The following is a 27,122-nucleotide window of genomic DNA, read 5'->3' as shown; positions in this document are numbered from 1 at the left end:
GTCCCATTTCTGCTGTTTCAATGCCCTTCTCATCACCTAGTGTCTTGCCTGCAGCGATCTGCCACAAAAATGTGCTAATTTTAGAGTTACATACCAATTATTTCTCTCCCCAAGTCTCTGTGAATACTTTCAACTTAAGAGATATCTCCCTCTTTTTCTCTTGTCAAACTTTCCAGGACATCTAGCATATTCTTATTGGGACTGAGTTTTATCAAGATAAGCCAGGAAAAAAATTGCATTATTTAAGAATAAGTTGAGCTGTTATCACAGAATATTTAATAAGACTGAAACAACAAATTTACTTCTCTTTCACATAACATCCACAGAGGAGAGACCCTCTAATAATAGGAGAGTTTTACCATCTTCAATCTAGGGGTCCTTGTTTTTGAATCAAGGTACTTGCTCAGGTTTTCCTCACCTCCTAGCCAATGGAAAGGAGAAAGAGACTTCCATATTAAATTCTTATTTAAAATATTTCAATACTTTTATCTTTGACTTTGTATGTTGTAAGAAAAGTACAATGGAGCCTGTGCTAGGGGCATGGAGCCTTGATTCACTCTTGGTCCTACCTCCTTGAGATGTCCCCTCCTTCCTGAGACAAGTCTTGGCCACTTCCTGCCCTGTCTCACCCAGTGACTGCTACTGTCCCCCACCCCCAGCATAAAGTCATATCAACATTTGTGTATAGGCTTTTATGTGAATGTCAGTTTTCCTTGCTCTATGGAAAATACCTGAGACTGATATTACTGACTCATGGTAGGTGTATGTTTCACTTCATTAGAAACTGCCTGTTTTCCAGAGCAGTTGTACCATCTTGCATTCTCACCAGCAATGTATGAGAGTTAGTTGCTCTGCATTATCACCACACTTGATACTGTCATTGTTTTTTAACTTTTAGCTACTTTAGTAGGTGCGTAGTGGCATCCCATTGTGATTTTAATTTGAATTTTCCTATTACACAATAATGTTGAAGGTATTTTATGTACTTATTTTCCATACTTACATCCTCTTTGGCAAAGTGTTTGTTCAAGTTTTTGCCTGTTTTTAATTGGGTTGTTTGTTTTCTTATTGTTGAGTTCTAGAATTCTTTATATTTTCGGGATATAAATTATTTGTCAGATGCATAACTTACAAATATTTTCTCCCAGACTGTAGCTTGTCTTTTCCTTCTCTTGACAGTTTGGCAAAGAAAAGTTTTTAATTTAGATACAGTCCAATTTTTCAGTTGTTTTTCTCTTATGGATTATGCTTTTGGAGCCATATCTAAAATCTCTTGGCCTGACCCCAGGTAATAAAGACTGTCTTCTATGTTTTTTATTAAAAGCTTATAGATTTATATCTTACATTTAAATATATGATTCATTTTGTATTAATTTCTGTGTAAGGAATGTGTCTGTATGTCTGCAAATGGATGACCAATTTTTCCAACAGTATTTACTAACAAGACCAATCTTTATGTTTAATTTCTTTACACCTTTGTCAATAATTAAATGGCCATATTCATGTAGGTCTATTTCTTTACTCTTATGTGGTTCCATTGATTAATAGGTCTATCTCTTCACCAATACTACCCCATCTTCATTACTGTTTATAATGCTTATTGAGCAATTTTTTTTTATTCAAATAGGTTTGTTTAGAAGCATTTTCCCCCCTGTGGGCAGTCGGTGTTGTCAGAGCCCTTAGAGAAAAGGAGGTTTGATTTCATTGGGATGGGGACATAGCTTGAGATGACAATGGTTTTTAGCATGTATAGAGTATGCTTGGGGACCTGGCCTCCAAGATTGGGGCAAATGGTACATGGAGAAGTGGGTGGGTACTAAAGAATAATATTGTTTACTTGAAAATGAACATTAGTCATTTTTTGTGTAGCCTTATGGACTTTTGCTCTCTTCATTTGTAGCCTAATCCTTATTAAATACTGAAGAACACAGATGGAGCTTTTTCTATACAATTTTCTCTATCTCAGAACTATTTGCTGAAATTTCTAGTTGTCTCAGCTTCCCTGGACTCAAATTTCCAGCTTCTCAATTCAGCATGGCCAGCAGAGCCTGTCTGGGTTTTCTGGCCATGCCTGTAGTCTGAAAACTGCCACTGGGCAGAAATCCTAGGTCATATTAGGGCTCACCAACTTTGTTTTATTTTTCTCAGGGATAGTAGTCTTTTACTGTCATTTTCCAATGTCTGAGTATAGTTGCTTCACATATTATTCCCATTTTCTAGTTGCTTACAGGGAAAGGTTAAGGCCAATACTTACTACTCCAACATGATTGAATGCAGAAGTCTATTCTTTCATGTTTAACCCTTTAGAATAATGTTGGATTAGGTATGTGTGCATGCTCATGTGGATAAGAAATAGAATTTTATACATATTTACATATAGATATTTGTGTGAACATATGTTTTCACCATATGATTGGTAGGATGTGATAAGGGTACAGGAATTTTCAATGATATACTTTTGTAAAGTGGTTGTACCATTTGTATTCTCACCACCAATGGAAGCAGTTACCATTTGCTCCACATCCTTGTGCTTGGTATCATCCCTTTTTATTTTTTATTTATTTTTCCATTCTATGAGGTGTGAGTTTAACTTGCATTTTGCTGATTAATGATGTTAAGTATTTTTCACATGCTTATATTCCATCTGTTTATTTTCTTTGGTGATATGTCTGTTCAAATTGTTTAAACATATTTTAACTGGAGTGGATTTTTCTTACTGAGTTTTGAGAGTTCTTCATATATTCTGGATACAAATCCTACACCAGATGAAAATATTTGCAAATATTTTCACATTGTCTATAACTCATCTTTTCATTGTTTTAACAGTTATTTTTTTAAAAGCTTATGTTTTTCATTTTGATAAAGTTTAACTTAGCAATTTTTTAATGGATCATGGAGTTTTTTTGTTTGTTTTATCTAAGAAGTCTTTACCTTAGGCAAGATCTTTCCTATGTTTTCTTCTTGAAGTTTTCTAGTTGTGTATATTATATTTACACCTATGATCCATTTTGAATTAATTTTTGGTATGTATAAATGTTCTTTTCAGGTTTTTTGTATGTAGAGGTCCAATTTTTCCAACATCATTTGTTGAAATCACAATCCTTTCTACATTGATTTGGCTTTACATCTTAGTCAAAAATCAATTAACTATACTTATGTAGATTTATTTCTGGATTCTATATTCTGTTTCATTGATCTACATGTCTATCATTTTATTACTACTGCACTGACTAGATTAGTACAGTTTCATAGTAAGTTTTAAATTAGTTAGTATAAGTTCTACAACTCATTTTTGTTTTTGTTTTTACTTTACTAATTACTTTGTCTTTCTAAACAAATTTTAGAATCAACATGGCAATGTCTACAAAATCTTACTTGTATTTTTTTGGAACTACTTTGAATCTATACATTATTTTGGAGAGAGGTGATACCTAAACAACATTGAGACTTCCAATCCATAAACACATATCTCTTCATTTATTTGTGTATTCCTTGATTTCTTTCATTTCTGTTTTGTAGTTTTCAGTAGACAGGTCTTACACATATTTTATTAGGTTTACATATGAGCATATAAGTTGGTGCAATTATAAATAGTGCATTTAATTTAAATTTCCAATTGTTTATTACTAGCATATAGAAATAGAATTGATTCTTTTTATCTTGACTTAGTAACAAGCAACTTTGTTAAATTCACTAAAAAGCTTTAATAATTTTTTGTAGGTTTTTAAAAAATTTCTATGTAGGCAACCTGTTGTCTGTGGATTAAAACAGTTTTATTGCTTCTATCCAGCTTGTAGGTTTTTGTATAGGTTTAACCCTATTGCACTGGCTAGAATGTATCCTAGTATGTTGAATAGGGATTGTGAGAGCAATACCACTGCTTTACTGCCAATGTTAAGTGGAAAGACTTAATCTTTTATCAATAAGCACAATGTTATCTGAAAGTTTTTATGTAAATGTCTTTTATCAAGATAAAGACTCTCCCTTCTATTCTTAGTTTGCTAAGAATTTTTAACCATGAATCAATGTTGAGTTTGGTCAAATGCTGTACTGCATCTGTTGAGAACAGGGGTATGTTGGTAAATGTTTAAAAACTAAAATTCTGGAGGAAGGTATAAAGAGTGCTACTGTGAACATTCACATTCAAATATTTATTTACATATTTGTCTTCAATTCACCCCAGTTTGCTTTTTGATTAGTGTTAGTATGGTATCACTTTTTAATACTTTTTATTTAAACTATTTCTGTTTTTGAATGATTATAGGCAGCATATAGTTGGGTGTTGCTTTTTTTAACTCATCTGAATATTTTTTAATTTTAACTAAGGTACTTATACTACTTATATTTAATGTATTAGTTATAATCTTTATTTTAAATCTACCAAATAGCTAATTGTATTCATATCATCACCTTTTCCTTGAACTCTCTTCTCCTCCTGTCCCATATCCTTTTAAAATTACTTTTGTATTTTTTATGATTCCATTTTTTTGGCTTATCAGCTATACCTCTTTTTTAGGAGTTCCATTATGATTAATGAAATACATCTTCAACTATCAAATTTGGCTTTAAGTAGTATTACACCACTTCGCATAGAGTATAAAATCTTTAAAGCATATGCTTCAATCATCTCCTATTTGGCCTTTGCATTATTGTCATATATTTGTTTCTATCTATGTTATAAACCTCACAATACATCATTATTAGTTTTGCTTTAAGCTATCAATTATCTTCCAAAGTGATTTTTAAAATAAGAAATCAATTTTTAAGGGCACATGGAATGTTCTCCAGGTCACAAACCAAGTCTTAGTAAGTTTAAGAGGATAGAAATTATATCAAGCATATTTTCCTACCATCAAAGTATAAAACCACAAAACAACTACAGAAAGAAAAATGGGAAAAGATCAAACATGTGGAGATTAAACAACACACTACTAAAAAACCAAGGGGTTAAAAATGAAATGAAAGAAGAATCAGAAAATACCTTGAGACAAATGAAAATGAAAATATAACTTTCCAAAATCTATGGGATGCAGCAAGAGCAATTCTAAGTGGAAGTTCATAGCCATACAGGCCTTCTTCAAGAAACAAGAAAAATCTCAGATAAACAACCTAACCTACCACCTAAAAGAATTAGGAAAAAAAAAAGAACAAACAAAACACAAAGTCAGCAGAAGGAAAGGAATAACAAAGATCAGAGAGGAAATAAATAAAATAAAGATCATAACAGACAATAAAAAAGATTGATGAAACCAAGAACTGGTTTTTTGAAAAGATAAAGTTCATAAACCTTTAGCCAGGCTCACAAAGAAGAAAAAAAGAGAGGACTGAAATAAACAAAATAAGAAATGAAAGAGGGGAAATTACAACCAATACTGCAGAAAAACAAAAAGTCGTAAGAGAATAGCATGGACAGGTATATGCCAACAAATTGGAAAATCTAGAAAACTAGACAAATCTTTAGAAACAAACTGCTTAACAAGACTGAGTCAAGGGGGAAAAAAACAATCTGAATAGACCAATCATTAGAAGTGAAACTGAATTTGTAATAAAAAATAACTCCCTGCAAACAAAAGTCCAGGACCAGATGGCATTGCTGGGGAATTCTACCAAACATATAAAGAAGAACTAATACCTATAATACTCAAACTATTCCAAAAAAAAAAAAAAAGTGAAGAAGTTGAAGCACTCCCAAATTCATTCTATGAGGCTACCATTACTGGGATACCAAAACTAGACAAAGATACTACAAAAAAAGAAAATTATATGTCAATCTCTTTGATGAATATAGATGAAAAAATCCTCAACAAAATATTAGCAAACCAAGTCCAACAATACATAAAAAGGATTATACACCATGACCAAGTTGGTTTTATTCCAGTATCACAAGCATGATTCAACATACACAAATCAATAAATGTGATACACCATATCAACAAAAGGAAAGACAAAAACCATATGATTATCTCAACAGATGCAGAAAAAGCATTTGACAAAATTCAACATCCATTCATAATAAAAACTCCTATTAAAGTATATGTAGGGGAACATGTCTCAACATAATAAGTCATTTACTATAAATCCACAGTCAATACAATATTCAGTGGGGAAAAGCTTTAAACCTTCTCACTAAGTTCAGAAACTCACAAGGATGCCCACCCTTGCAGGTTCTATTTAAAATAATATTGGAAGCTCTAGCCACAACAATCAGGCAAGGAAAAGAAATAAAAAGTATCCAAGTAGGAAGTGAAGAGGTAAAACTGTCACTATTTACAGATGACATATTATATATAGAGAACCCTAAAGACTCCATCCAAACACTATTAGAAATAACAAATGAATTCAGCAAGATTTCAGGCTACAACGTTAATATACAGAAACCTGTTGCATTTCTACACACAAATGAACTATCAGAAAGACAAAGTAAAAAAAAAAATCCCATTTAAAAATCACATCAAAAAGAATAAAATACCTAAGAATAAGTTTAACCAATGAGTTAAAAAATATTCTGAAAACTATAAAACACTGATGAAGGAAATTGAAAATAATTCAAAGACATGGAAAGATATCATTTGCTCTTGGATTGGAAGAATTAATATAGTTTAAAAGGCTACAACACCCAAAGCAATCTACAGATTTAATGCAATGTCTATCAAAATACCCAGGACATTTTTCACAGAACTAGAATAAATAATTCTAAAATCTATATGAAACCACAAAAGAACCTGAACTGTGAAAGAAATCCTAAGATAAAAGAATAAAGCTAAATCTGGGGTATAACCCTCCCAGATGTCAGACCGTACTACAAAGCTACAGTAAACAAAACAGTATGGTACTGGCACACAACAGACACACACATCAGTAGAGGAGGTTAGAGAGCCCAGAAATAAACCCAAGCACCTACAGTCAAACTACAACAGAAGAGGCAAGAATATACAATGGAGAAAAGACAGTCTCTTCAAAAGTGATGGTGGAAAAACTAGACAGCCACAAGTAAAACAAGGAAATTAGAATACTTTCTCATATCCTACACAAAAATAAACTCAAACTGGTTTAAAGACCTAAATATAAGACATGAAACTATAAAACTCCTAGAAGAGAACATAGACAGAATACTCTTTGACATAAATTGTAACAATATTTTCTTGGATCAGTCTCCCAAGGCAAAAGAAGTAAAAGCAAAAATAAACAAATGGGATCTAATTAAACTTAAAAGCTTTTGCATAGCAAAGGAAACCATCAACAATATAATGGAATATAATCTGAAAAATACTGAATCGTTATGCTGTATACCTGAAACAAAGACAATATTGTAAAGCAACTATACTTCATTAAAAAAGAAAAAATATTGTCGTTAATCAACCATAATAGGCGATTAAAAGATTCTTAACTAAACCTCTCTCAGATTACATTATGATGTGATACCTAAAAGACACATTTCCCTCAAAACAAAAAAAAAAGATTTTTGAGGGAAATGTTCTACAAGAGATGTTGAGCAGCAAAATATCAAGCTTGAAGTCTCATATACTGGCTGCTGTCAAAGGCACAGAGAAAAAAATTGCTGAGACCACCTAACAAATCTTTAATCAAGGGTTCCTCAACCTTGTCACTATCAACATTTGGGGCTGGAAAATTGTTGTGGGGGCTGTCATGTGCATTGTAGGATACTTAGTAGCATTCCTGGCTTTTACCCACTAGATGCCAGTAGCACTCATCTAATAGTAACACTCAAACATTGTCAAATGTCCCCTGGGTGTGAAGTGGAAATACACTCCCAACTAAGAACCAGAACTAACCATCTACTGTCCTCAACTTCAGTTAAACCTGAAGCATAAATCCAAAGGTAAATAGTCTCATAATCTGAAAACTGAGGCTCTCAGAGTGCCAAAAGAGCTATATAATTGTATAGATAGAGATACAGATATAGATATACAGATTTTATATTGATCTTGATACAGATATAGATATTTTAGAAAAGTCTATAGGATGTTCACCAAGAAGGAATTAAAATGATGCGACCATCACTTAGATTTTCTCAGGATACTTCTATAAACTTGAATAGAAGTAGTAACACAAAACTTAGGCATTTAAACTCCATCAGCACAAATTTATTTCATATAACAATGCTCAGCTTTCTACATTGTTCTGCTGCTTACCAGATATACCTTTGTTAATCTAAATTAGCCAGTGAATGCAAGCCTACTCCTTAACTTGTGGGTCAGAGGAGGACACTAATGACATTTAAACTTTAATATCTGTCAAGTGCCCTCTGCTTTTATTTGAACTTCCACTCTGCTGAAACGATGGTATACTTAAATTTGTAACATTTTATGAGTTCATTTTCACTAAACCTCTTAATACCAAAGTGATTGCATATTATAATTTTTTAAATCAGGTTACATTTACAGCTGTGCTGTAGGTTGGAATCTTAAAGTTAATTATGCTGAATGGCAAATCATTATCATCCAAGACCAGAAAGGTAGAAAAATAAACAAGAAATAGCAACGTGGTAGGAAGGACAATGCTGCAGTATCTTGTGAAAATGTAATTTTTCCAACATTAGTAAAAGAACCACCCATTAAGAGCAAAGCTAGTATATCAGCCCATCAAGGTGTTCAGATGGTTAATCATCTGTTAGCTTCTTAAGGTAAAATCCTATGCCAAGTGGTGTTATAGTCAGAGTAAGCAGACAGAGAGTCAAAAGTTGTCTCTGATGTTACGGCTGTGAAAAAGGCAAGTGTATATTTGCTAATATGAGTTAGGCATGGTTAGGTAGCTGTGAAAAATAAAATCCACATCCAAAATACTTCTTTCCCTGGCCTTTTGTGAGCTTTGGGGCATACTCTTGCTTTTAGTTCAAACTATAGTTTTCAATTATTTGGCTCCAAATGAATTTTTCTCTAACATACTTCACATCTCTAAAACTACCACCTTTCCTAAGCAGAAAATTGTTAAAGAAACATCATTTTCACACTTTGACACTATCTTATCACATTTATTTCATATGTTTGGCAGTTTGGGCTTTTCGCCATTCAGAATTTGGCTAGTGAATTCTTTCTTTTTCTCTCCCCCCCTTTTTTTTTTTGAAACAGTAGTTATTCGGTTTTTTGTTTATTTTCACTGCTTTTTTGTTGTTTCTGCTGTTTTTGTTTATTAAAAGGCTTTATCATTCCCCTAAACATGAGACTCTTAATTACAGAGATCAAAACCAATAGGATAACTGATGCTTTCATTTAGAAAGGACTGTTAAAGAAATCATCTCTCATTATATTCAATATATTTTTCACAAAACAACATATGTTATAAACATGTTTCTAAACATTTAACAAATATTGTTTACTTTTATTTTATTGTTACTTTTACTTTTATTGTTTACACTTAACATCCACTTATAACTGAGATGAATTTTGTGCATATACGTGAAATCTCTCCTGAGTCCCCAGCTCCCTGGACTGTGTTTTCAAAAGGCATTTCAATACTGCCTAGGATCTTGTGCCCACAAAAGCCAAAATTCAACCAAATGTCTCTTTGATATTCCCCCTCCAGGTTTCTGCCTCAGGACTCAATGAATTAATAATAACTTATATGTCATTTAAAACAATGGAAAGGTGTCTTAATCCAGAGGTTTTCAACTGGAGCAGAATTTGCTAGAATTATCTGGGGAGATTTTTTTTAAACTTCATGGATCTATCTCCTTCTGCCTATCCAAAACCTGAAATATCTAATAGAACTGATACCTGTAAAAAATAAAATAAAAAATAAAATTCTTCTTCAGAACTGTATATAAAAATGATTTTAATGTTGCTAGCAGCAGAAATCACCTCTGAAATATTTAACCAGAGAAGACATTTACTGATAGTATACTGAGTTGCTCAAAGACGTGCTAGAGAGTCTGATTAGCCGATTCAGAATTGGGCAAACCCAAAAAGCCAGGCAAGAGCCATGGCAGTAATCAAAGTCACACCCCAAATCTCAACCCAAGAGAGCCCTGCTGGTCACTGAGTACCAGACGCTGTCTCCTGTGACCGACTCTGGGCACTGAACATGAGCACAGCCCTTATTCTTTTATTATACCTGGAACATGAGTGGTACTGGCCCTATGCCACCTACCATGAAAATGGCTTCTCACCCCTGCTCCTTGGTTTACTAGTTTCTAGTTCAGAAGCTGGGTAAGGAATCTAATTTGCTTAGATAAGCCAGAAGCAGTGCTGGGAAACTGAGTATCTGGCAGTTTCAGCTTCAACATTTAGAAGCTTAGAGGATATAGACACACTCCAGATTTTGGAAAAAAAGTGTACATATCTGACTCAGTCTCAACTAATAAAAAGCTACTTTGAAATCCTTCTCTTTATTGGTAAAATATGTACCTTTAAATATACATAATGGTTAAGTTTACTAGCAGGATTTTTGATCTAGAAATGAATAATCTAAAGCACTGGTTCATAATTTACAAGCAGATCTAAGCTTCATTAAAACAAAGAACAGAAAACAAATCCAATAATACTGAATGAGAAAAATATATATCACTCCAGAAGAGTGAGCATTTTTATTCTGCATTTGTTTTACCAGTCCACCTTTACTATAAATCTGAATTTGTCCTTTATTTCTTGGATAACAAAAATGGTGTTAGTCTGAGAATGAGGAGGCCTGAGTTTAGTCTTGGCTATGCTACTAATATACTGCACTCCCTTGTATAATTATTTATTTTCTCTCTGTCTCACTTTCCTATTCTATAAAATAGGTACATTAACAAAGGGTCAAAATACTTTTCAGAGTTATTAAAAGAAACGAATACTAACCTTCTCAGGGCTGCTTCTCACACTAGACCCCCTGTATCACAGTGGTCCTCCAGGATCACTCTATCTAAATTGGCCCCTCCTAGAAACTCATTCTCTTTATCAATCTAACTTGAGTTCTTTTATCACTCTTCAGCAACATCTTGTTCATTTAATTGTTCATTGTTTATCTTTCCACCATGAGAATATGTCTCCAGGGGGCAAGGACAAGGTCTGTCTCACTAACTAATGCATCTCAGCCTCTAGAACAGAGTCCAGCACACAGCAGACACTTAACAAACACTCATAAACAAACAGATGAAGGAGCTAAAAGACGCGAAAGCACTGGGAAAATTAAAATATCTATAGAAATTAACCTGTCTATAGGAATATTTATTTTTCAAGAGTTAAGACAAAAGTAATCTTTTTCTATTAAATCAGGTATCTCTGTTGTCAACTCTGCTGTTAACAAAAATTTAAATATTTTAGCAAATGCCAAAAATATTGTTCCCCTTCCGATTAGGGCAGCAGAGATCTATTTTTCCATATACGTAAAGAATTGCACACAAAAATACTTTTTGTGTCTCTCTACAAATATTTTTCTTTCCCTACAAGAAGAAACTTTCTATGTTATGTGATCAAGTACCTGCAATGAATAATACAAGACCAGAATAGGAGAGCAGACACTGGCATCTCTTTCCTTGGTGCGATGGTTCACCTAATACACTCTCATTCGGTCTCTTTTACAATGATATACCACTGCCACTGGCCTTCTAAATGCTCCTTAATTTCTTCCTCCTGCTGTACTGCATGATTTTTAGGAGAATGAACAAAGAATTACTAGTCCATTTTGATCAGCAGTAAATCTCCCTTTTGACGTTCTTGCTTCTTAACTGTACTTTCAGTCTTACTTTCTGAAAATGATTAATTTAAGTAGAAAGGTACTATACTGAAGCATCCTTGGATTCTACTTCTTTCTGACTAACTACTGTGTGGGTGAAACTCAAATGCATTGAACTTGGTCAGGTCTTTGACACTTTCCTTGTAAGATTAGATCAAATCAGGAGTATAGAGCCCATGAAACTGACAGATTCTATATTACCCTTCCTTATTAACTTGCATAAATTATTTTCCTCTTTGACCGGCTTCATTACTTGTAGTATAAAATTAAGAAGTCTACAGTGCTCTGTGAAATTCAATCTAGAGTCTAATGTACAATGTGGCTTGGAAAATTCCTTAAAGACTAAAATAATCTATCTTTGAAGTACAGATAAAACTAATTACAGTATTCCTTACAGATGCAAAAACAAAACTCAAGAATTATGTTCTCATTTTATATATGAAAAAAATAGGTATTGGTAAGAGATTAATTAACTAAGAGAACATTTGGTCAATTGAGGTTGAAAAAGCAGTGTAATATACTGAAGGCAAAAGTACCAATCAAAGAAATATTTCAAGTGTCATTTCTAACTTTGTCAAACAATTGCTTTATGACCTGAGAGCAATAACTTACAGATCTTGAGTCTTGTTTTCTTATCTGTAATTTGGGATGCCTTCTGTATTTAGAAGTACCATTGTCACTAGTAGATTCTCCATTCAAGATCTCTCTTTGACACAATTATGGCCAAGAACACGTGGAACCCACAGCAACTGATCTATCACATTGATGCCTGTTACAAAAGAAAAGGAAAGAACTAATTATTTGTAAGACATTCACAAAGTACAGATGTTGTCACGCACATGAGGGCATCCTAGCGTTTCCTTGTGATAAGGTAACCAATTGAAACTCAGCTACCTTAATAAGTAATAAAGATGGATGCAGAAATGTGCAGAATGAAAACAGCACTCTTCATATACTGATATTTATATACGAGGAGAGAGGAGATCTTTTTTCTTTGATGTAATGATGAAGGAAAGGACAAAGCTAGTCATAGGCCAAATTTTGAGGAACATACATTTTTAAAGCTTTTGACATTTTTACTTTTCTTCATTCACTAAATCCTCTAGTCTCAAGAAGATCATCCCTCTTATTTACTCCAAACGACACCCCAATCACAACTGTCTATATGGCAACTTCCATAGAAATCATTAATGTCCTAGTATATGACTTACAACAATTGTTCTAATGGATTAATTGACCAGTACAAATAAAGAGCTTTCTAGTGGGGAGCAATACATCTCAAACCATCCTACAAGGGTGAATGATACTGTACTGGAGGGAAGGCATTAGGATGTATCTTTAAAAGTGATGAGGATTGTTTGTGGCCTTTTACCTGTGACCTGTGACATATGTGTTCTTGGATCACTCTTCTTAAGAAAGTAGCCAGGCACTTTGAGTTCCTTTCTTGTGCACTTTCCTAAGAAAGGGTGCCTTTAATTTAGCTTAGCTTCTATTATAGTCTCATGAATATGCTTCACTTCAATCTATATGCACAGTGATAATACACAACTTCTTGTGGCTCTCAGGCCAAAGTTAGCTGGAAAGCTTCTTATGATGTTTGCTCCCACACTTTGAATTCTTTACTCTCAGCACTAGTTTTTAAGTAGAAAAATCTTTCCTTTGTTGTTTCAAAGATAGGGGCACGGTGATGTTAATTTCAGGGTAACAGAAATGTTAATAGACAGTAATACTACTAGGCAAAGTAGTAGGAACAAACATGAAAAAAAGACATAATAGCAAGAAAAGTATGTACACCAGAAATTGACACAACATTGTAAATTGTATTTTATTGTAAACTATACTTCAAAAAAAAAAAAAAGAAAGAGAGAAAGAAAAGTAATAATAACAGTGGAAATGGCTAAAGACAAACTGCATAAAAGAAGATGTAGCAGGGGTATTTGCTTTTTTTTTTCTTTGTTTCCTGCTAGGATTCTTTCTATGTGTGGCTCCAGGATTAGTGGGCCCAGAGCGAGCCCATCTTTCCTAAGTTATAGAATTTCTCTAATAGCCCAAGTTTACTGCTGTAGGCCATGCTGCATAAACTGTGAGAATCATGGATGAGATGAAATGAAAAGCTAAGTAAACCAGTAGAAATAAAGGTTCTGGAATGTCTCTCTCACAACCTCTGCCAATCAGAGGATTTAGAAATCAAACACATTAATTAATATAGTACTTCTTTCTCTTAATATCTCTGATTGCCTAAAATAAAATTAAATGGTGAACTCTAATGCATTTCTAGTGCAGAGAAGATTAGACTATGGTTTACACAAAAGAGCAGCAGATGAATGCATATCTGATGCTTAAATGCATTAATCTCTCAAAACAGACAAGTGCTATAACGAATGGGCCATAGAGTGAAACAGGACAGCAGCCTTAATCCAGTGAGCTATGAGAAAAATCTCTGGGTAGCAGGATTAATTAGCAGCTCGACTGCTGGAGGATAGCTGTGGAAAGGGACAATAGGTAAGAATATGTCAATTTAGAAGAAGAGAACAAAAATCCATTGCAAAGCTATAGAACCCAGAAACAGCACATTTTAGAGACAAGATAGATCAAGCATTTCTAAATCAAGATCTATTACGGTTTTTTTAAAGAAGAAAAAAAATCAGTACAGTATATAGTACATAACGGATGTTCTTCTCAGATAGTAAACTATTAACATTTAAATTTTAATTCTACCTGAAGGTTTAAATTATTTTTTCCATTGAGCAAGGTGAAAAAAAATCTGATTAAAACAAGAGCAAAAAAGAAAAATTGTCCATAAAGAAAAATATCCTGCTCTTCATTACAACTTGTCTTTAGTTGATAAAATTCCAACAGCTCTATTCCATTTGGAGGGGTAGAGGGAGGAGGCAGCATCTTTCCAATTCATATAAACTAGAAGGAGAAGTCTAACAAACAAAATATTGACTATCCTTTCAAATAGCTCAATTGGGAAATAATGATTAGTGTCAGACATAATATCACAGGGTCAGTAACCTTTCATCCCACAGTGCAATATTTCACTGCGTTTGCCCCAGAAATCAGTTACAATAGACTCTACCATTTGTCATGTACATCATTTGGATTTTCTGAATGTAAGACTAGTTGACCTTAACCATTCTACAACTACTAGAAGTTGAAGGTCATGCCTTAAGTCATTGAAAAGAGAATTTCCTCTGAATTGGTAATAAACTCTTGACTCTGACCTGTGACATTAATGCCATGAAGTAAAATGTTTTCCATCTTTGAAATTTACATAGAAAACACATTTACTTTATTCTACCAGATCATTCTCTTACATCTTTACAAGAATCTTGCCCCTTTAAAAGCAGTTATTCAAGCAGTAAGATTTACTTACTGCCAAAATTAACTTGCTTCCAGAGAATTTGAATAATTTCTCTTATTTTCTCTACTGTATGTTTGATAGCTAGAGAAACAGAGAGGTAGATATCAAAAATCTGAATAATCTGAGAAGCCATAAATATGATGTAGTTGAAAACTGGAAAAAAAACCTGCTTTTTAAAAAATTCTGTAAATATTTAAGACCTATATTTCAAAATCTCTGTCAATTGTTAACTTTTCCCTGCATATCATTTGTTTAAGTAAAAAAAAAAAGAGGAAGGACCCTGGTTAAATACTATACTGTATTTAATATGTTTAATATCTCATATAACATTGTTACAATTATATACACCTGGATTTTATCTGAAAAATGCTCTACGAGAAAATGCAATGTACTCAGATACCAACCCCCTCCAAAAAAACAAAACAGAACAGAACAAAAACCCTAAGGTTACATTGTTTAGTTTGAAACCTATCTTTCAGACTTTTCATTTCATTTTATTTCCTATCATACCATGTAAATGTGGTTTTGTGTTTCTTAGTGAAAAAAGAGAACAGAAAGGTTCTAAAGGCTGAGCATATTGAGTAATCAAGGCACCATGAAAATTCTCTATTTTTCATCAACTTAGATTTAGAAGTGTCCTATGGAGAAATGTAAACGTAAAGGTAAGAATAGAATATACTCTTCCTTACATGAATATATGAATAGCATGACTATCTCTGTTTTACAAACAGTGATTTGTGCATCACAAGTATCTACTGAAATCTCTCTCACTCTCTCTCTCATCTCCATATGTTTCATATATTTAATTATAACAATATGTTTATGTATATACCTTTCATTTATTTTCTCCTTTCCAACATGATTTTGATTTTCCTGTGCACCAGAAGCACACCGTACACGTCTTTCTGCATTAATGCCTGGTACATATTGGGTACTAACAAAATTCCTGTTGGATATTGGTAAGGAATGAAAAACAAAATTTTATATGTTTAGTATTGATTCATTATGTAATACTTCATTTAATTTTCTTAAAGCTAGGAAATAGCTCCTGTCAGCTGGAAGGAGCTTACTGTATTTGTGTGCTATGTTTGAGTTTAAAACTTGGCTCCTACACTTATTAATTATGAGATACTTAAGGATAAGTATATTTACAAGATAATTAGGCAAGATACTTAGCCATTTGTGCCTCAGTTTCCCACATGTGAAATGGATATAGTAATTGTACATACCACATAGGGTTATTAGGAGTTCTATTTGGGTCACAATAAGTAAAAAAGCTCAAAGGGTGCCTGGCAGAGTAAGTGCTATGTAAGTGTTTGCTAAGATAATTATTAATATGCCCTATTTATCTGAAAATAGGATAATAATACCTACTTCATAGGTTTATTGGTACTAAGACAATAAATGTAAAGCAACTAATAATTCTCTGGTAAATTGGATGTGAGATATGAAAGAAAGAGGAGTCCGAGATGACTCTTAAGGCTTTTCTCCTGAGCAACTAGAAGAAAGGAGATGCTGTTCACTGAGATGGGAAAACTGGGAGGAACACTTTCAGTGGGAGTAATTCAAAAGCTCAATATTGGAAATGTTAAGTTGGAAATTCTATTAAATATTTGAACCTGTATTTTGGGCAAGCAACTGGATATCCAACAGAAAACAAAGAATACAAATCAGTAATCCCAAAATGAAAGTACTAACCTATGGGGCCTATACTGAGTTAACTGAACCATTTAGATACATCAGTTGTTTTTAATTTATTAGATATTTGGGATCTTTGAAGAAGATAATGGTAGACACATGAACACATACACACAAAATGTGCATACATTTAATTTTATGCTTGGAAATTTGATTTCATTCACATAAGCCATAAAGACACTGTTGACAAAGCTACAATCTTCTCATTCTAATTTTTCATGCAAAACAACACTCCCTGAAAAATAATTTTAGCAAATTACACAAATAAAATCAAATATAAACTTTATTTCTACATAAAAGTTAATTTCAATAGACAGCTGTTATTCTATGGCTTGAAAAGCTAAAAATATGTATGATACATTCAATTTATGTAGATACTAAATGATTTTAGACTTTGTATTTCAATGGTAACAAGGTTTTAAAACCAAAATCCACATAAATACACTTTAGCAAATAATATCAGAGTTCTCATGATTCACTTTACAACATCCTTATAGAATTCTGTAAATGAGTAACTGCATTTTCTAAGAATGTGAGTTGAATATCTATCAATATCTTTGTCCTCAAACCCATGAGATCATCTGGTAAAATGTGTATAATCCTCATAAAAATGTATTCCAGTATTAAAACATTGGCATAGATATCTATCTAGTATCATGTCTTCCAAAATGGCGGCATGGCCAGAATATTTCTAAATTTAAGATCATTATTCGTGGTAAAAACGAGAACTCAGATCAACTTATTTTCCCCATTAATAAAGTCAAACTTAGGATCTAAGATACCTAAACATTGCATAAATTTATTACTGTAAAACTACTTTGAATCAGTTGTAGGAATGAACAATAGAAAAGAAAATTAAGAGCACAAGTAATTTACTATAGCAGAAAAATATTTAAGTACTTAGGAATAAATATAACAAAAGAGGTATAAAACTTGTACTCTACAAAAACTACAAAAAAGTAAATACCTAAATAAATGAAAAGATAGCTCATGTTTCCTCATAAGAACACTTATCATTAAAATGGGAATACTTTCCAAATTGATTTATAGATTTAAAGTAATTTGTATCAAAATCCAGTTAGCTTTTCTGCAGAACTGACAAACTAATACTAAAGTTCATATGGAAATTTCAGGGACTCAGACTATCCATTTAAAATTATACTCTATGAAGTTGTCTTTTAAATCAATTAGAGGAAGAAAACAGCTATACAGTACGTCTATACTACCTTTTGGATTTATCTATCTAGTTATCTTTCCTGGTGCTCTTTATTTTTTTATGTGCATTCAAGTAAGTGCCTAATTTTTTTTCACTTCAGCTTAAAGAAATCCCTTAGTATTTCTTGTAGGGCAGGTCTTCTAATGCTAACTATTCTTAGTTTTTATTTATCTAGGAATGTTTTAATTCCTGTCATTTTCTGAAAGACTGTTTTGAAGGATACAGAATTCTTGGCTGACAGTCTTACTTTCAACACTTTAAAAAGGTAATTCCACTGCCTTTTGGCCCCCAAAGATTTCTGAAGAAAAACCAAATGTGAATTTTATTGAGGATAACTTCAAATGATGAATTATTTTTCTCCTACTGCTTTCAAGATCCTCTCTTTGTCTTTAGTTTCAAGTTATTCTACTTGTAGCTCTTTAAACTTCTTGGATATGTTGATTAAAGCTTTTAATCAAATTTGGGTAATTGTTTATCCTTATCTCTTCAAATATTCTTTCTGATCCTTTCACTCTCTCCTTTGATATTGGAACTCCCATTACATATATATTTTTATTCTTGACATTGTCCTACCTGTCTCTGAGTTTCTGGTCACTTTTTTTTTCATTCTTTTTTGTCCTGTTTCTGACTGGATAGACTCAGTTGACCTATCATCAAGTTCACTGATTCTTTTCTCTGCCAAAACAAATGTACCTTTGAGCCTTTACTGTAGATTATATGCTGATATATAACCCTTATATCTTCTTTTAGTATTCTAGAAATTGTTTCCTTTACTTCTTTAAACATATATATAATAGATGTTTTAACATCATTCTAAAATACAATATCTAGGTTACTCAAGAAGTTTCTATTGATAAATTTTTTTCATGTACATGGGCCAGACTTGTCCATTTCTTTGCACATCTTGTACTTTTTTGTTGAAAACTAGACATTTAAATAATATAATGTTTATATTATTGATATTATTTTTATATGTTATTTATACATTTAAATTATTACACTATCATTTGTATTTATTTTTATTTATTTACTTATTATATAAAATACTCAAAGTATCAGATACCTACTTCCCAAGGTTTGTTGTTTTACTGTTTATTTAGTGACTATCCTGGACTAATTCTGCAAATTCTGGATACTTTATCACATGTGGCCACTGAAATCTCTGTTTGGTTACTTCAGTGGTCAGCTAATTACTGGACAGAGAGGTTCCCTTAAATCTCTTGAACCAATAAGTTTTCCAAAACTTGCCAAGTGACTGTGCATTTGGGGGCACACTTTTAACTCTCTGGCAGGAAAATTATAACTCTACTTTAGCCTTCACTTCCTGCTGGCATAGAGCCTCTAGATCAGCCAAAGGTGAGAGACTAGCACCTTCTCAGGTCTTTCCTAGGCAAATGTACAGCAATGTGCATATTAGTGGCCTTCTAAATTCCTACAAATATGTTAGACCTTTATAAAGCTCTTTATGAACATCTCATTTTCCCATATACTTTCTAGGTTTTTTGGATCATTTGTTAACCCCAACTGATACTGCTGCCTTAAACAGCCGTTACATTAAAAAAAAAAAAAAAAAACTGCCACTGATTTTTTTTTTCAAATAAGTGCCTTGTACACACAAAGGGAATTCTAAATCAGATAAAATAAAGGTAAGTCCTGAATACAGAGCTTTTTATGGAACTGTAAGACAAGTAAAGTAGTGAAAATTCTCTGGGGATAGGATCTGGGGAAACTCCAAATCATTTTTGCATCCTTAAGTGACCAACAGGCTGCTGGCCCACAGATACAGTAGTTGTAAGGCTGTTGGTTTTTCAAAGCTGCAATAGACTGAGGACAGGGGCATGGATTAGGACATCAGTAAAGCTAAATGTTATTACTGTGAATCAGCTGGTTAGTTTTCTGTTTTGTTTTATTTTGATTAAATATGTCTCAAATTTTTACAAGTATTTAGCTAATTTACAGAATTCTGAAAGTGAATTTTAACCATTTTTGCCAATATTTTCCTTGCTTTTTTGGAGGAGCAGATTTTTGGATGCCTTTATCTCACCATTGTGGAAAAGGTTCTCATGACCCTCTGTGAGCAAACAATCAATATGACTAATTCAAAGATCCCATGGATTATATAACATGCTCATGTAAGTCATTACTAAAAAATCAAAGCATTAAAATCAAACCATTCCAGTGTTATGTTTCTCAATTTCACCATATTAATCCCTTACTTATTTTACCTTCATTTTTGATCTTAGCTCTTGTTATTTTTACAAAAATTTTTAATCTCTATTGGAGGTGAACAAAAAGAAAGATGGAAGGAGAAGAAGTAATAATGGACAATGATATAACACAAAATACAAAGAAATGATAAATTTCAAAAGTTAAAACATTAAATATTTTTAAATATTTTAAAGAAAATTTTTCTTGTAAATTCTTTACAAGCTAAATAGCCCAGTGTCTAATAAATGTAAGAATTAATTGTTTTAAAGGCAAAAAATATAAAGCAAAGCCAGTACAAAACTGCTGTCTATGGGGAAATAAAGTGAATTTAGTATTTTTTAAATATTTGAAGGTTTAAATTGAACTGTAATCGGGAAGGAGATCAAGATGGCAGAGTAGGAGGACATTGAGCTCACCTCCCCCCATGAACATATCAAAAGTACAACTATTTGTGGAGTAACTCTCACTGAAAACAAACAAGGCTGGCAAAAAGACTTTTATACAACTATGGCTGTAAGAAAGATTCACAAGAAATCAGAAAGGATGGAAAGAGAAGCAATCAGGTTGGGAACTGCATCTCTGGGAGGGGACACAGAAGATGAAAGGGACCCAGAGCTCCTCCCTGGGTATTGAGCAATTTAAATATTTATTGAGCAAAATAAATAACATTGGGCACCACAGCCATGGAGTCCAACACAGGCAGGACAATTCCCCTAGCTGATTTGAAAACCGGTGGGACTAACAGCAGGGCTGTAAGAAATCTAGACTCCACTCATGAAGAGCACACGTACTTGCTTACTTCTGAAACAAAGTAAAGGAAGCAAATTGAAACTGCCCAGGACTCTAGCCAGTTTCCCTCAACCATCCCAGCAAGCACATCAGCCTGAGCTGAGTGACTGCCCCAGCCTGGTTTGCTCCTTGGCACAGCTCCTCATTAGGGTAAGCGCTGCAAAGACCAAAGAGATTGCACAGTTGTGAGGGACAGAGCCAGCTTAGACCTAGCACGGCATCTGAACAGGGAGAAGGTGGTCATTGCTGGTGATTACAGAGGCAGCAGGTGGGAAGCAGTCCAGAAATCTGACTGTTTCTGGGATCACCATGGCATATGTCCCAACTCACACCAAGTGCCTGCTCCAGCCCTTCTTACTCTAGCCCTAATCTCCTCCAGGTCAAGGCTGTCTGTGCTGGTAATGGAGAGAGAAGGAATGATGTCAGCTCAGGCCCAACTCTCAGGGCTTCTCCTTCAGCACCTAGGAATCTGACACCACACCCAATAGAATGGTATAGCCACTGAATAGGGGTAAAGCCCCAGCTCACACCTGGCTCTGGCTCTACCTACCCATTTTCAGTTCCACCCCGTGCCAAGTTGACAGATGCCAGCACACTCTGGGAAAATGTGACTCATCCAGCAGATCCAACTCTCCCACCAAAGTGACTGGGCAAACACAAACCTATAGGGATGCTCCCATGTAAGTTTACCCCTTCAAGACTGGGACACAAAGCTGTCCCAAACATTTCATAGAGATAGAGAAAGTTAAGCAAAATAAGACAGAGGAATTTATTTCAAATTACAGAACAAGAGAAAATCCCTGAAAAAACAACTAATAAAGCAGAAACAAATAATTTACCAGATAGAGCTCAAAGCATTAGTAATGAATATACTGAGTTATGGAAAGGAATAGATTAACACAGTGAGAATTTTTAACAAAGTAACTAGAAAATAGAAAAAAAGACCCAATCAGAAATGAAGACTACAATAACTGAAGTAAAAACACACTAGAAGGAATTAACAGCAGACAAAGTGATACCAGTAAAACTGCATAAGTGATCTGAATGACAGAATAATGGAAATCACCTAATCAGAACAGCAAAGATAAAAACAAATTTTAAAAAATGAGATCAGCTTAAGGGACCTCTGAGACAATATCAAGCACACCTATATTAGCATGTTAGGGGTCCCAAGAGAGACAAAGCGGTCAGAAATGTATTTGATAAAATTATGGCTGAAAACTTCTCAAACACAAAGAAGGAAACAGATACGCAGGTACAGCAAGCACAGAAGATCAGAAACAAGATGGAGCTAAACAGATCCACAGAAAGACATCTTGTAATTAAAATAATGAAAGTTAAAGATAAAGAGAGAATTCTAAAGGCAACAAAAGAAAAACAAAGAGTCATATACAAGAGAACCCCCATAAACTATCAGGTAATCTTTCTGAAAAACTTTTCAGGCCAGAAGGCAGTAGCAGGTTATAAAGTGAGGAAAGGAAAAAACCTACAACCTTGGTTACTCTACCCACAGATATTATTATTTATAATGGAAGAAGAACTTCTCAGACAAGCAAAAACTAAAAGATTCATCAAAATTAAACACACTATAAAAGAAATGTTAAAGGGTCATTTCTAAGCAGAAAAGAAAAGGTTAAAACAAGAAGTTTACAGTAAGAATCAGGGAAGGCAAATTACCACTAGTAAAGGCAAGTATATAATAAAGGCTGTGAATCAGCCACTTACATATGCTAGTAAAAGTTTAAAAGACAAAAAATTGTAAATCAACTATACTTCCAATAAACAGTGAAGAGATAAACATAAAAATGTAAAATATGACATCAAAAACAAAAAATGTGAGGAGTTTAAAACGTATATCTTTTAGAATTTGTTTGAACTTAAATGACTGCCAGTTTAAAACAAGTAGATATAGTTAAAGGTCAACATATAGGAACCTCAAGACAATCACAAGTCAAAAACCTGTAATAAATACACCAAAACGAGAGAGAAAGGAACATAAGCTTACCATCAAGGAAAATAATCAAACCACAAGGGAAGAAACAAAATGAAAAAGAAAAGAAAAAATACAGAAACAACTGGAAAACAAGTAAAAAACAAACAAACAATAACCACACACCTATCAATAATCAGTTTAAATGTCAATGGACTAAATGCTCCAATCAATAGACACAGAGTGGCTAATTAGATTTAAAAAGAATAATATGATCCATCTATATGCCTCTTAACAAGAGACTCACTTCAGAACTAAAGACACACTCTGAATGAAAGTGAGAGAATAGAAAAAGGTATTTCATATAAATGGAAATGACATGAAGGCAGGTGTAACAATATTCCTATCAGACAAAATTGACTTTAAGATAAAGTCTATAATATAAGACAAAGAAGGGCATTATATAATGATAAAGGGATTGATACAAAAAGAGGGTATTGTATTTGTTAACATACATGCACCTAATATAGGAACACCTAAATATAAAGCAAATATTAACAGACATAAGGGAGAAACTGACAATAATACAGTAACAGTAGGGGAATTTAACACCTCACTGACATCAATAAACAGATCATCCAGACAGAAAATCAGTAAGGCAACACTGATCTTAAATGACAAATCCGATCTATTAATTTGGACTTAATAGATATCTATGAGATATCCAATCCAAATACAAAAGAATACACTCTCTCATCAGGTGCACATGGAACATTCTCTGGGGATAGATCACAGGCTAGACCACAAAACAAGTCTCAAAAAATTTAAGAGGACAGAAATTATATCAAGCACTTTTTCCAACCACAAAAATATAAAACCTGAAACAATTTACAGGAAGAAAAATAGGAAAAAAACAGACACATGGAGACTAAACAACATGCTACTAAACCAATGGATTAATGAAGAAATCAAAGAGGAAATTAGAAAAATCTTGAGACAAATGAAAATAAAAACAAAACTTTCCAAAATCTGTGGAACATGGCAAAAGCAATTCTAAGAATGAAGCCACTACCAATTCAGGCCTTTCTCAAGAAATAAGAAAAATAACAAATAAACAACATACCATCTAAAAGAAGCAGAAAAAGAAGAAAGATAAATTCCAAAATCAGAAGGAAGGAAATAATTATCAGAGTGGAAATAAATAAAATGAGATCAAAAAACAGTAGAAAAGATCAAGAAAACCAAGAGTTGTTTTTTGAAAGGATAATCAAAAGTGATGAACACTTTATTCAAAAATGGACAATCATCTAGAAATATACAAACTTCCAAGACTGAATAAGGGAGAAATAACAATCTGAACAGATGGGTCACTAGTAGTGAACTGATTTGCAAGAAAACAAAAACAAACCAACCAGCAAAGTGCAGGACTGGATGTCTTCACAGGGGAACTCAACCAAACATATGAAGAAGAACTAACCCTTATCCCTCTCAGACTATTTCCAAACAACTGAAGAGGCTGAAATACCCCCCAAATTCATTCTCTGAGGGTGTTATTAGCCTGATGTCAAAAAAATACAATACAAAAAAATGAAAGTCACAGGCCAAATCTTTGATTATATATGTGCAAAAATCCTCAACAAAATACTACCAAACCAAATTTAACAATGTAGAAAAAGGATCATACACCATGAGCAAGTAAGATTTATACCAAGGATGCAAGGATGGTTAAATATTGGCAAATCAATCAATATCCTACACCACACTAAAAAGAAGAATAAAAAACATGTGGAAATCTAATTGGACATAACGAAAGCATCTGACAAAATAAAACATCCATTCATGATAAAAACTTTCACTGAAGTTGGTATCAATGGAACATATCTCAACATAATAAATGCCATTTATGACAAAAGCACAGCTAACACCATGCCCAATGGTGAAAAGCTGAAAGCCTCTCCTAATAAATTCAGGAACATGACAAGGATTCCCACTCTCATCTGTTTAACATATATTGGAAGTTCTCTGTAACATAGTCCGAGTCCTACCCATAGCAATCATATAAGAAAAAGAAATAAAAGCCATCCAAATTGGAAAGAAAATAGTAAAACTACCATTATTTGTGGATGACATGATATTTTATATAGGAAACCCTAAAATCTCCACCAAAAACTATTGGAAGAAATTAATTCAGTAAAGTTGCAGGATACACAATTAATATACAGAAATCTGTTGCTTTTCTATGCACTAATAATGAAATATCAGAAAGACAAAGTAAAAAAAAATCTTGTTTAAAATCACATCAAAAGAAATAAAATATCTAGGAATAAACTTAACCAAGGAGGTGAAAGGCCTATATTCTGAAAACTATAAAACACTGATAAAGGAAACTGAAGATGATATAAAGAAACAGAACAATACCTTATGCCCTTAAATCGGAAGAATTCCTATTGTTGAAATGACTATAATATCCAAAGCAATCCACAGATTTAATGCAATTTCTATCAAAATACTCAATACTTTTTTCACACAACTATAATAAATAATCCTAAAATTTATATGAAACCATAAAAGACCCTAAATTGCCTAATCAATCCTGAGGAAGGACAAAGCTAGAGGTATCATATCCTGCTGGCTTAAGACAATACTATATAGTAATCAAAATAGTAGTACTGGCAAAAAAGCAGGCGCATTGATCAGTGCAATAGAATAGAGAGCCCAGAAATTAACCCACACACTTATGGTCAACTAATCTATGACAAAGGCAGCAAGAATATATAATGGAGAAAAGAGAACTTTGCAATATACAGTGCTGGGAACACTGTACAGCTACGTGTAAAACAATGAGATTAGAACACTTTCTCACACACACAAAAATAAACTCAGAATGGATTAAAGACCTAAATGTAAGATCTGAAACCATAAAATTCCTCAAAGAAAACACAGGCAGAACACTTTTTGACATAAATCATAGCGCTATTTTTTTACAACTATGATTAACAAAAAATAAAGGTTGATAATATAAAGTTTTGATGAGGATGTGAAAGAAGTAGTACTCTTATCCTTGTAGGGAGAGATACAAACTGGTACAAACTTCTTAAGAGATAATTTTATAATATCTAGGAAAACCAGTCAATCACTTAGAAATAAATCACACAGACATAGAGATTCCTTTACATTGTTTGCAAACAAAACTTTAAAATAATCCAAATGTCTATCAGTAGAGAAATGGTTTAAAATACTTAGTCCCATCCACACTCAAAAATAGCATGGAAAAAGTAAGAAAAACAAGACATATAAATCAAAGTATTGATCCATTTTATTTCAAGTGAAAAATTTTAAAAATTGTATGTGGACTATATAGATATATATGTGTGTATATATATATGTATATAAACATAGATAATGTGTAATTCCTTTATGTAAGTGTGCATAAACACACGTCCAATACATAGATATAGATGATAATATAATTATGTGAACATATAGGAAAGGGCCTTAAAGCTGCCTTTCAAATTGTTTATACTAGTTACCTACAGTAGGACAGTGAAATCTTACTGCAGGAGGCTAGCAGGTAACATCAAGATTTTATTATTGCCTGTGTTGTTTTTTACTTAATACTATTATTCTTAAATATTTTCCCTTCTTTAAAATGAGCAAACATTCTTGCATTGTTTTTATAATTTAAGTTTTATTTATCATTTAGCATTCAAAAATTTCACCCAATTTAAAATGTCACAATTTTTAATGTTGTTTATACTTAGTCTAGTTTTTTTTCCTATCATTGTACCCATTGCCTATTTGATAGAAACTTGCCTGGTTACATTTCAATGGAAATGAATTGGTTTCCTTTTCTCTATAAAGAAAACAATATAAAGATTATGTAAAATACAGTACCCTTCAACCTGTCCAAAATTTTCTAAACAGACGTAATAGAATTTATTTGTCTCTTATAAAAAGATGGAGGATCTTTGTTCATTTGTTTAGAAATATTTAGGTATTTGGCAACTCTGTTCAAATTTAAGCAAAATTTACACAACTGATATTATTTAATCAGAGGATCTAAATCACACCATTAGAAACAGTACTGGTTTCATTTTTCCCTATGAAACATCATGTCATACATGGCAACAGATAATATGCAGTTTTGCAAGACCCAAAGTAACTGTTACATGTGTCTAAAAGAGCATTTAATTTATTCTTAACAATTTGAATATTTTCTCAAAGTCAAAGACATCTTTTAT

The 27,122-nt window shown here is 33.0% G+C and overlaps 1 long non-coding RNA gene across 1 annotated transcript in view; it reads right to left on the bottom strand.

The window, feature by feature from the left end:
* LOC123615188 (uncharacterized) overlaps positions 1-27,122 on the bottom strand; it is a 464,042-nt gene that overhangs the window by 116,379 nt on the left and 320,541 nt on the right. Inside the window, exon 7 of the long non-coding RNA XR_012505525.1 lies at positions 12,286-12,442. This is a non-coding gene — a long non-coding RNA (uncharacterized LOC123615188). The remainder of the gene's footprint in view (positions 1-12,285; positions 12,443-27,122) is intronic.

The sequence above is a fragment of the Camelus bactrianus genome, chromosome 3, assembly GCF_048773025.1.
Source record: "Camelus bactrianus isolate YW-2024 breed Bactrian camel chromosome 3, ASM4877302v1, whole genome shotgun sequence".
Classification (NCBI taxonomy): domain Eukaryota; kingdom Metazoa; phylum Chordata; class Mammalia; order Artiodactyla; family Camelidae; genus Camelus; species Camelus bactrianus.
The sequence above is the reverse complement of the archived record's forward strand: the minus strand, read 5'-3'. Positions and strand labels throughout refer to the sequence as shown.